Source organism: Triticum aestivum, chromosome 4B, assembly GCF_018294505.1.
Source record: "Triticum aestivum cultivar Chinese Spring chromosome 4B, IWGSC CS RefSeq v2.1, whole genome shotgun sequence".
NCBI lineage: Eukaryota > Viridiplantae > Streptophyta > Magnoliopsida > Poales > Poaceae > Triticum > Triticum aestivum.
The window spans coordinates 111,917,733-111,930,924 of NC_057804.1; positions in this window are offsets into that span (position 1 = coordinate 111,917,733).

Below are 13,192 nucleotides of genomic sequence, written 5' to 3' on the forward strand. Positions count from 1 at the left end.
GGAGTGCTTTGGGTGTACCAAACATCACAACGTAACTGGGTGACTATAAAGGTGCACTACATGTATCTCCGAAAGTGTCTGTGGGGTTGACACGGATCGAGACTGGGATTTGTCACTCCGTATGACGGAGAGGTATCTCTGGGCCCACTCGGTAATGCATCATCAAAATGAGCTCAAAGTGACCAAGTGTCTGGTCACGGGATCATGCATTACGGTACGAGTAAAGTGACTTGCCGGTAACAAGACTGAACGAGGTATTGGGATACCGACGATCGAGTCTCGGGCAAGTAACGTACCGATTAACAAAGGGAATTGTATACGGGGTTGATTCAATCCTCGACATCGTGGTTCATCCGATGAGATCATCGAGGAGTATGTGGGAGCCAACATGGGTATCCAGATTCCGCTGTTGGTTATTGACCGGAGAGCCGTCTCGGTCATGTCTGCATGTCTCCCGAACCCGTAGGGTCTACACACTTAAGGTTCGGTGATGCTAGGGTTGTATGAATATGAGTATGCAGCAAACGGAATGTTGTTCGGAGTCCCGTATGAGATCCCGGACGTCACGAGGAGTTTCGGAATGGTCCGGAGGTAAAGAATTATATATAGGAGGTGCTGTTTCGGCCATCGGTTAAGTTTCGGGGTCACCCGGTATTGTACCGGGACCATCGGAAGGGTCCCGGGGGTCCACCGGGTGGGGCCACCTATCCCGGCCCCGTGGGCTGAAGTGGGAGGGGAACCAGCCCCTAGTGGGCTGGTGCGCCCCCCCTTGGGCCTCTCCTACGCCTAGGGTTGGAAACCCTAGGGGGGGAGGCGCACCACTTGCCTTGGGGGGCACTCCACCCCCTGGCCGCTGCCCCCCTTGGGAGATTGGATCTCTAGGGACGGCGCCCCCCTGGGGGCCTATATAAAGGAGGGGGGAGGGAGGGCAGCCGCACCCTGAGTCTTGGCACCTCCCTCCCCCTGCTACACCTCTTCCTCCTCCCATAGTTGCTTGGCGAAGCCCTGCCGGAGTCTTGCTGCATCCACCACCACGCTGTCGTGCTGCTGGATCTTCATCAACCTCTCCTTCCCCCTTGCTGGATCAAGATGGAGGAGACATCACACTGACCATACGTGTGTTGAACGCGGAGGTGCCGTCCGTTTGGCGCTAGGATCTCCGGTGATAGGATCACGACGAGAACGACTACCTCAACCCCGTTCTTTTGAACGCTTCCGCTCGCGATCTACAAAGTGGTATGTAGATGCATCTATCCTTTCACTCGTTGCTTAGATGAACTCATAGATGGATCTTGGTGAAACCGTAGGAAATTTTTTTATTTTCTGCAATGTTCCCGAACAGTGGCATCATGAGCTAGGTCTATGCGTTGTTCTCTATTGCACGAGTAGAACACAAATTTGTTGTGGGCGTAGATCTTGTCAACTTGCTTGCCACTACTAGTCTTTTCTTGCTTCAGCGGTATTGTGCGATGAAGCGGCCCGGACCGACCTTACACGTACGATTACGTGAGACAGGTTCCACCGCCTGACATGCACTAGTTGCATAAGGTGGCTAGCGGGTGTCTGTCTCTCCTACTTTAGTTGGAGCGGATTCGATGAAAAGGGTCCTTATGAAGGGTAAATAGAAGTTGACAAAATCATGTTGTGGTTATTCATAGGTAAGAAAACGTTCTTGCTAGAACCGAATTGCAGCCACATAAAAGATGCAACAACAATTAGAGGACGTCTAACTTGTTTTTGCAGCAATTGTCATGTGATTTGATATGGCCAGAAGTTGTGATGAATGATGAATGATATTTGTATGACCTGCGTGTCATTAAAGAACGCCATGTAAATTACTTTACTTTATTGCTAAACGCATTAGCCATAGAAGTAGAAGTAGTCGTTGGCGTGACAACTTCATGAAGACACAATGATGGAGATCATGATGATGGAGATCATGGTGTCATGCCGGTGACAGAGATGATCATGGAGCCCCGAAGATGGAGATCGAAGGAGCTATATGATATTGGCCATATCATGTCACTACTTTATATAATTGCATGTGATGTTTATTATGTTTTATGCATCTTGTTCACTTAGAACGGCGGTAGTAAATAAGATGATCCCTTATAATAATTTCAAGAAAGTGTTCCCCCTAACTGTGCACCGTTGCTAAAGTTCGTCATTTCAAAGCACCACGTGATGATCGGGTGTGATAGATCCTTACGTTCACATACAACGAGTGTAAGATAGTTTTACACATGCAGAACACTTAGGGTTAACTTGACGAGCCTAGCATGTACAGACATGGCCTCGGAACACAGAGACCGCTAGGTCGAACATGAGTCGTATGGAAGATACGATCAACATGGAGATGTTCACCGATGATGACTAGTCTGTCTCACGTGATGATCGGACACGGCCTAGTCGACTCGGATCATGTAACACTTAGATGACTAGAGGGATGTCTAATCTGAGTGGGAGTTCATTCAATAATTTGATTAGATGAACTTAATTATCATGAACTTAGTCTAAAACTTTTGCAAAATATGTCTTGTAGATCAAATGGCCAACGCTCATGTCAACATGAACTTCAACGCGTTCCTAGAGAAAACCAAGCTGAAAGATGATGGCAGCAACTATACGGACTGGGTCCGGAACCTGAGGATCATCCTCATAGCTGCCAAGAAAGCATATGTCCTAGATGAACCGCTAGGTGAAGCACCCATCCTAGAGAACCAAGACGTTATGAACGCTTGGCAGTCATGTGCTGATGATTACTCCCTCGTTCTGTGCGGCATGCTTTACAGCTTAGAACCGGGGCTCCAAAAGCGTTTTGAGAAACACGGAGCATATGAGATGTTCGAGGAGCTGAAAATGGTTTTTCAAGCTCATGCCCGGGTCGAGAGATATGAAGTCTCCTACAAGTTCTATAGTTGTAAGATGGAGGGAAACAGTTCTGTCAGTGAGCACATACTCAAAATGTCTGGGTTGCAAAACCGCCTGTCCCAGCTGGAGATCAACCTCCCGGACGAGGCGGTCATTGACAGAATCCTTCAGTCGCTCCCACCGAGCTACAAGAGCTTTGTGTTGAACTACAATATGCAGGGGATGGTGAAGACCATTCCTGAAGTATTTTCAATGCTGAAGTTAGCAGAGGTTGAAATCAAGAAAGAACATCAAGTGTTGATGGTCAATAAGACCACTAAATTCAAGAAGGGCAAGGGTAAGAAGAACTTCAAGAAGGACGGCAAAGAGGTTGCCGCGCCCGGTAAGCCAGTTGCCGGGAAGAAGTCAAAGAATGGACCCAAGCCTGAGACTGAGTGCTTTTATTGCAAGGGGAAGGGTCACTGGAAGCGGAACTGCCCCAAATACTTAGCGGACAAGAAGGCCGGCAACACTAAAGGTATATTTGATATACATGTAATTGATGTGTACCTTACCAGTACTCGTAGTAACTCCTGGGTATTTGATACCGATGTCGTTGCTCATATTTGTAACTCACAGCAGGAGCTGCGGAATAAGCGGAGACTGGCGAAGGACAAGGTGACGATGCGCGTCGGGAATGGTTCCAAGGTCGATGTGATCGCTGTCGGCACGCTACCTCTACATTTATCCACGAGATTAGTTATGAACCTCAATAATTGTTATTTAGTGCCAAGTTTGAGCATGAACATTGTATCTGGATCTCGTTTAATACGAGATGGCTACTCATTTAAATCTGAGAATAATGGTTGTTATATTTACATGAGAGATATGTTTTATGGTCATGCCCCGATGGTCAATGGTTTATTCTTAATGAATCTCGAACGTAATGTTACACATATTCATAGCGTGAATACCAAAAGATGTAAAGTTGATAACGATAGTCCCACATACTTGTGGCACTGCCGCCTTGGTCACATTGGTATCAAGCGCATGAAGAAGCTCCATGCTGATGGACTTTTAGAGTCTCTAGATTATGAATCATTTGACACATGCGAACCATGTCTCATGGGCAAAATGACCAAGACTCCATTCTCTGGAACAATGGAGCGAGCAACCAACTTGTTGGAAATCATACATACCGATGTGTGCGGTCCAATGAGCATTGACGCTCGCGGAGGATATCGTTATGTTCTCACTCTCACTGATGACTTGAATAGATATGGGTATGTCTACTTAATGAAACACAAGTCTAAAACCTTTGAAAGTTCAAGGAATTTCAGAATGAGGTAGAGAATCAACGTGACCGAAAGATAAAGTTCCTACAATCAGATCATGGAGAAGAATACTTAAGTCATGAATTTGGTACACACTTAAGGAAATGTGGAATCGTTTCACAACTCACGCCGCCTGGAACACCTCAGCGTAACAGTGTGTCCGAACGTCATAATCGCACTCTATTGGATATGGTGCGATCTATGATGTCTCTTACCGATTTACCGCTATCAATTTGGGGATACGCTCTAGAGACAGCTACATTCACTTTAAATAGGGCACCGTCTAAATCTGTTGAGACAACACCGTATGAATTATGGTTTGGAAAGAAACCTAAGCTGTCGTTTCTAAAAGTTTGGGGATGCGATGCTTATGTCAAGAAACTACAACCTGAAAAGCTCGAACCCAAGTCGGAAAAATGCGTCTTCATAGGATACCCTAAGGAAACCATTGGGTATACCTTCTACTTAAAATCCGAGGGCAAGACCTTTGTTGCCAAGAACGGATCCTTTCTGGAAAAAGAGTTTCTCTCGAAAGAAGTAAGTGGGAGGAAAGTAGAACTCGATGAAGTACCACCTCTTGAACCGGAAAGTAGTGCAGCTCAGGAAAATGTTCGTGTGGTGCCTACACCAACTGGATAGGAAATTAATGATGATGATCAAGGTACTTCGGATCAAGTTACTACTGAACTTCGTAGGTCCACAAGGACACGTTCCACACCAGAGTGGTATGGCGACCATGTCCTGGAAATCATGTTGTTAGACAACGGTGAACCTTTGAACTATGAAGAAGCGATGGCGGGCCCAGATTCCAACAAATGGCTTGAAGCCATGCAATCCGAGATAGAATCCATGTATGAAAACAAAGTATGGACTTTGACAGACTTGCCCGATGATCGGCGAGCGATAGAAAACAAATGGATCTTTAAGAAGAAGACGGACGCAGATGGTAATATTACCATCTATAAAGCTCGACTTGTCGCTAAGGGTTATCGAGAAGTTCAAGGGGTTGACTACGATGAGACATTCTCTCCCGTAGCGAAGCTAAAGTCCGTCCGAATCATGTTAGCAATTGCCGCATACTATGATTATGAGATATGGCAGATGGACGTCAAAACGGCATTCCTTAACGGGCATCTTAAGGAAGAACTGTATATGATGCAGCCGGAGGGTTTTGTCGATCCTAAGATTACTAACAAAGTATGCAAGCTCCAGCGATCCATTTTTGGGCTGGTGCAAGCATCTTGGAGTTGGAACATTCGCTTTGATGAGATGATCAAAGCGTTTGGGTTTATGCAGACTTATGGAGAAGCCTGCGTTTACAAGAAAGTGAGTGGGGGCTCTGTAGCATTTCTCATATTATATGTAGATGACATACTTTTGATGGGAAATGATATAGAACTTTTGGACAGCATTAAGGCCTACTTGAATAAGTGTTTTTCAATGAAGGACCTTGGAGAAGCTGCTTACATATTAGGCATCAAGATCTATAGGGATAGATCGAGACGCCTCATAGGTCTTTCACAAAGCACATACCTTGATAAGATTTTGAAGAAGTTCAAAATGGATCAGTCCAAGAAAGGGTTCTTGCCTGTATTACAAGGTGTGAGATTGAGCTCAGCTCAATGCCCGACCACGACAAAAGATAAAGAAGAGATGAGTGTCATCCCCTATGCTTCAGCCATAGGATCTATTATGTATGCCATGCTCTGTACCAGACCTGATGTAAACCTTGCCGTAAGTTTGGTAGGAAGGTACCAAAGTAATCCCGGCAAGGAACACTGGACAGCGGTCAAGAATATCCTGAAGTACCTGAAAAGGACAAAGGACATGTTTCTCGTTTATGGAGGTGACGAAGAGCTCGTCGTAAAGGGTTACGTCGACGCTAGCTTCGACACAGATCTGGATGACTCTAAGTCACAAACCGATACGTGTATATGTTGAATGGTGGAGCAATAAGCTGGTGCAGTTGCAAGCAGAGCGTCGTGGCGGGTTCTACATGTGAGGCGGAGTACATGGCAGCCTCGGAGGCAGCACATGAAGCAATATGGGTGAAGGAGTTCATCACCGACCTAGGAGTCATACCCAATGCGTCGGGGCCGATCAAACTCTTCTGTGCAAACACTGGAGCTATTGCCCTTGCCACGGAGCCCAGGTTTCACAAGAAGACTAGGCACATCAAGCGTCGTTTCAACTCCATCCGTGAAAATGTTCAAGATGGAGACATAGATATTTGCAAAGTACATACGGATCTGAATGTCGCAGATCCGTTGAGTAACCTCTCTCGCGAGCAAAACATGATCAGCACCAGAACTCTATGGGTGTTCGATTCATCACAATGTAACTAGATTATTGACTCTAGTGCAAGTGGGCGACTGTTGGAAATATGCCCTAGAGGCAATAATAAAAGGATTATTATTATTATATTTCCTTGTTCATGATAATTGTCTTTATTCATGCTATAATTGTATTATCCGGAAATCGTAATACATGTGTGAATACATAGACCATAATATGTCCCTAGTAAGCCTCTAGTTGACTAGCTTGTTGATCAACAGATAGTCATGGTTTCCTGACTATGGACATTAGATGTCGTTGATAATGGGATCACATAATTAGGAGAATGATGTGATGGACAAGACCCAAATCCTAAGCATAGCACAAGATCGTGTAGTTTGTTTTGCCAGAGCTTTTCCAATGTCAAGTATCTTTTCCTTAGACCATGAGATCATGTAACTCCCGAATACCATAGGAGTGCTTTGGGTGTACCAAACATCACAACGTAACTGGGTTACTATAAAGGTGCACTACAGGTATCTCTGAAAGTGTCTGTTGGGTTGACACGGATTGAGACTGGGATTTGTCACTCCGTATGACGGAGAGGTATCTCTGGGCCCACTCGGTAATGCATCATCAAAATGAGCTCAAAGTGACCAAGTGTCTGGTCATGGGATCATGCATTATGGTACGAGTAAAGTGACTTGCCGGTAACAAGACTGAACGAGGTATTGGGATACCGACGATCGAGTCTCGGGCAAGTAATGTACCGATTGACAAAGGGAATTGTATACAGGATTGATTCAATCCTCGACATCGTGGTTCATCTGATGAGATCATCGAGGAGTATGCGGGAGCCAACATGGGTATCCATATTCCGCTGTTGGTTATTGACCGGAGAGCCGTCTCGGTCATGTCTGCATGTCTCCCGAACCCGTAGGGTCTACATACTTAAGGTTCGGTGATGCTAGGGTTGTATGAATATGAGTATGCAGCAAACCGAATGTTGTTCGGAGTCTCGGATGAGATCCCGGACGTCACGAGGAGTTTCGGAATGGTCCGGAGGTAAATAATTATATACAGGAAGTGCTGTTTCGGCCATCGGGAAAGTTTCGGGGTCACCCGGTATTGTACCGGGACCACCGGAAGGGTCCCGGGGGTCCACCGGGTGGGGCCACCTATCCCGGAGGGCCCCGTGGGCTGAAGTGGGAGGGGAACCAGCCCCAAGTGGTCTGGTGAGCCCCCCTTGGGCCTCCCCTACGCCTAGGGTTGGAAACCCTAGGGGGGGAGGCGCACCACTTGCCTTGGGGGGCACTCCACCCCCCTGGCCGCCGCCCCCCTTGGGAGATTCGATCTCCAAGGACGGCGCCCCCCTAGGGGCCTATATAAAGGAGGGGGGAGGGAGGGCAGCCGCACCCTGAGTCTTGGCGCCTCCCTCCCCCTGCTACACCTCTTCCTCCTCCCACAGTTGCTTGGCGAAGCCCTGCCGGAGTCCTGCTGCATCCACCACCACGCCGCTGTGCTGATGGATCTTCATCAACCTCTCCATCCCCCTTGCTGGATCAAGACGGAGGAGATGTCACGCTGACCGTACGTGTGTTGAACGCGGAGGTGCCGTCCGTTCGGCGGTAGGATCTCCGGTGATAGGATCACGACGAGAACGACTACCTCAACCCCGTTCTTTTGAACGCTTCCGCTCGCGATCTACAAAGTGGTATATAGATGCATCTCTCCTTTCACTCGTTGCTTGGTGAACTCATAGATGGATTTTGGTGAAACCGTAGGAAACAATTTTATTTTCTACAACGTTCCCCAACAGGTCGATGGTGGATGAATAGTAGCCCGTGGAGGCTGGAGGAGATCGACGGTGGAGATGAACAATATCCCGTGGAGTCCCGTTTTGCAGTACGCCACACCCCTCCCGATGAACAGGACCCCCGTTTCGACCGTAGCACTCCAACACAAGTCCGTTTCGTCCGTTTTGCGGTACGCCACACCCCTCACGATCAACAGGACCCCCGTTTCGACCGTAGGAGGTCCTTTCGTCCGTTTTGCGGTACGCCACACCCCTCCCGATCTACAGGACCCCTGTTTCGACCGTAGGAGGTCCGTTTCCTCCGTTTTGCGGTGCGCCAGACCCCTCCCGATGAACAGGATCCCATTTCAAACGTGGCCGGTCGAACACAAGGCCGTTTCCTTCGTTGTGCGCTACGCCAGGCCTCGTTTTCATCGCCTATTCCGTCCAAGCCCTCCCGATGAACACGACCATGCATTCGGTTTCGACCCATCCGGTTGGCTCCCCATGAACACGACGATGACGATGTTTCTCAGTTCCGACCCAGCCATGTACACCAGCCCTGGCCGTACGTATGCGCGAGTAGGCGTTTGAGACCCCGCCCGTATGTACACATAAGTGTCGTATTTTCTTTCTTGTGCACCGGCCGCTGTACATACATGTACATGCTACGTGTGCGGCTCTATTACGACACGTGCGTGCTTCTACATCGACCAGTATATATGTATGGACACGTTCGCGACCAGAATGACAACGCTACGTACGCTTCGACCAGGTGGGTGCCGACTGTCAGGCACTTCCTTGCGTGCAAAGATGTAGCTGGTGGGTCCCAGCAATCAGGGGGGTGAATCGTTTTGTTTTTTTTGCCCGGACGCACTTCCTTGCGCGCGAAGGTGTAGCTGGTGGGTCCCAGCAGTTAGGGGGTGAATCATTTTGTTTTTTTGCCCGAACGCACTTCCTTGCATGCGAAGGTGTAGCTGGTGGGTCCCAGCAGTCAGGGGGGAAACGTTTTTTTCGCAAAATACGGTGGCCCGTTCGGTGGGTCCCCGCTGTCAGGTGGAGGAATAATTATTTTGCGCGTAGTAAGGAGGCACTTCCTTACTGCGGTCGTGGACCCAGCTGTTAGCCTCTCCATGTAGAGTCCACGTCCGATGGAAGCCGTTCCTTGACCATGTTGACCACGCCGCGCCGAGAGCACCAGGGCGGTTGACGATGGCGAGGCCTAGGAAGGGGACGACGCGGAGCTGGGGAAGACGCGACAGTGGATGCCCACGCATAGAGTAGTACGAGGGTTCACTGGTTTGCTGTGGTGTGAGGCTGCCATCGCCGCAGAATAACAGGGGGTGTGGGTGAGTAGAGGGATGGCCTGGCCAGCGGTGGGAGTAGTAGGCGGCGGTGAGGCCTCCGTCGCATTGCAGCCGACCACGGGAGGCAGGAGCACGAGGCACAACCGGCGCTGGTTTGGGTGGCTGGAGCAAGAAGACCAGAGGTTGAAGAAGCACTACGGCCGTTGGATGGACATTGTACGGTCACTGGAGCTAGAATCGTGCATATTGACTAAGTTGACAAAGCCATCCATCCCCGTCAACTTAGTAGGCCCACAAGTCAGCCTGCCACTATACTGGGTCCCAGCTAACAGGGGGAGTATTCACTGTTTTATGCGTAATAAGGAGGCACTTCCTTGCGTGCAAAGATATAGCTGGCGGGTCCGAGCTATCGGCGGAGGTAACGTTTTTTTCATGAAATACAGAGGCCCTTCTGATGGGTCCCTGATGTCAGGTGGAGGAATCATTATTTTGCATGTAGTAAGGAGGATTTCCTTGCGTGCGGCCGTGGACCCAGCTGTCGGCCTCTCCACGTACAGTCCACTTCAGATGCATGTTGGTTGTTCACCACGTAGACCAGGCCGCGCCGAGAGCACCAGGGCGGTGGACGACAGCGAGGCCTAGGAAGGGAACGACACGGAGGCACGGAAGACTCGGCAGTTGTTTCCCACGCGGAGGGGAGTACGACTGTACGAGGGTTTATTGGTTCGTCTACCGTCGCCGGAGAATAACAACAGGTGTGGGTGCGTAGAGGGATGGCTAGGCCAGCGATGGGAGTACGATGGGGCGGTGAGGCCTGTGCGGCAGCACAACCGGCTGCGGGGAGGAGGGAGCAGGCAGTCCCGCTGGTGCTTGTTTGAGCAGCTGGAGCAGGAAGAGCAGAGATTGAAGAAGCACGATAGCCGTTGGATGGACATCCAACAGTCACTGCTTGTGCGTCAACCTTTTTTTAGGAAAGCCTCAAATATGTGGAAAACAGCATACAACCCATCTGCCATTATTTCTAATAATTTATAACCCATTTGCTAATTCTTATGGTTTTTCTTGGAGCCCATATTCTTTTTGTTAGCATTACAGCCCATATTGTGGCCACAGTTAAAAAATTATACGAAATTTTATATATTTTGGTGCAGTCCAAACTGTTTTTAATCTCGAAATTTCGACTCACATTCAAACTGATTTAAAAAATAAATGTATATCAATATAAAATCCAACAAATTCTCCATGCATATAAATTAATGTAATTTAAAATCTCGAAATGAAAAAAAGATATTTGAAACGAATTGCCGGTTTGATGTGTTTTAAGAATGTACGACCCATTTCTCATTACTGATGGGCCATTTTCTCGGCCAGCCAAATGAAAGCTCTCCTTGTCTTGAAAGATTTGCAGCCCAACAGGCCTGACAAAGCGACTTACTTGGCAAATCACAAAAAACTGGGCTGTGGCCGTGGACCCAGCTGTCAGCCTCTCCACGTACAGTACTCTTCTGATGGAAGTTGTTCCTTGACCATGTTGACCACGCCGCACGGAGAGCACCACGGCGGTGGACAACGGCGAGGCCTAGGAAGGGGACGATGCGGAGCTGGGGAAGACGCGACAGTGAAAGTGTGGGTGAGTGGAGGGATGGCCTAGCCAGCGGAGGGAGTAGTAGGGGGCGGTGAGGCCTCCGCGGCATCACAGCCGGCCACGGGAGGCAGGAGCAGGCGGCACAATCGGCGCTGCTTTGGGCGGCTGGAGCAAGAAGACCAGAGGTTGAAGAAGCACGATGGCCGTTGGATGGACATCGTACGGTCACTGCAGCTAGAATCGTTCATATTGACTAAGTTGACAAAGCCCTCCGTCCCCGTCAACATAGTGGGCCCACAAGTCAGCCTCCCACCAAGATGGGTCCCAGCTAGCAGGGGGTATTCATTTTTTTCTGCTTAATAAGGAGGCAATTCCGGTGGGCCTCTCACGTACAGTCATCTTCCGATGACTCTTGGTTGTTGACCATGTTGACCACACCGTGCCGAGCGCACCCAGACTGGAACGACCCGAAGATGGGGAAGACGGGGCAGTGGAGTCGCAGATGGAGAGGAGTGGGAAACTTCACTGGTTCGGGTGCGCGGCAGCACAGCCGCGGTGCCGCCCACGGGAGACAGGAGCAAGAACAAAGGTTGAAGAATGAGCACGGCTGTTGGATTAACATCCAACGGTCCAGCTGCTAGAATCATTTGTTGATTAAGTTGACAAAGCCATGCGTACTCATCCGCTTAGTAGGCCCACAAGTCAGCCACCAAATCTGACGGGTCCCAGCTGTCAACGGGATGAATAATTTTTTTCGCAAAACAAGGAGGCACTTCCTTCCGTGCGAAGATACAGCCGGTGGGTCCCAGCAGTCAGGTGGAGGAAACATATTTTGCACAAACCGTACTAAAACCTATTGTAAACCTAATCTAAACGATCGCCGGCGCCCGACCACCATGTCCGGCCATGAACCCGAGAAAGCCGGCCATTGCCTTTGCCTCCTTCTCATCCGCCTCAATAACCTCCTCCTCCGGAGCACAAGGTTCTGAAGATTTCCGCCTCCACGTCGCCGTCAAGCGGCTAATCGGCCGCCGATGTTTACCCCACCAAGCTTGGCATCGACTGAGTGGAGTAGCAGTGGCCTTCTCGAGACCAGAGCGGCGGTGACCTACCGTGTACTACTCTTCCTCGCCGCCGGCTGCGCCTGTGCACGCGCACCGGCTTCGTGGTCGTGGCGGCGGAGGGCGACCGGGGGGGGGGGGTGCCGGCGATCTCCTTCGTTTTCTCCTGCGACAGTACGTCGAAGAGAGCTTTGGAGTGCGCCTGGAGCGGAGCCGCCGATGTCCCTCATCTGCTTCTGGGATAGTACGTCCAAGAGAGCTTCGGAGCGCTAGGAGGCCATGGTTGAAGTGGTGCCGACATAAGGAAGGGACCGGAGGAGAATAAAGTGTGGGTCTGTGGCTATGGCTGGGAGCTAGGGCTCAAGTTAATATAGCGGGCGAATGGCAATGAGCCACGGCAGACGGATGGACAACTGGCGCTGGAGTAGGTTCATCGGGCGTTAATGCGGACGCTGCTTCAGTGACTTAACTGCAGATGCGTTTGGGTTACTGACATGTGGGCCCAACGGGCATCTGGCCTGCATGTGAGTGACACACCAATTGCACCTGCAGTTAAGTCCGGTGAATGCGACATTGACATTCTGGAGAGACGGTGACCGTTTCAGGCGGGAAGCGCGCGCTAGCGATGGAAGGGGTTTCGGTGTGCAGTGGCACTAAGATCGGTCGCTCACGGTAGTACATACTCTGTACCATACTACCATAGTACCCTCTCTAGCTTAGGCTGTTTTATAGATTGTCGTTGTGATGGACGATATACATGAGCAAGGCGGTCCGAGTATGACCGTTGGTGTTGAGCCAGGTGAATACATGCTCGGTGTTCACGTAGGCCTCCATCAAACGTCTAAATAGTAATGTCAGGCACCGCCAGGGCGCACAGGTGATGGGCTCGCCGTTTGCGTTGCGCCATGAGCAGGACTTTGATTTAGAGGGCGACGTGCATGCATTAGCATGCTTTGACAATGTGAGCGTGAGTGTCTGACGCGAAG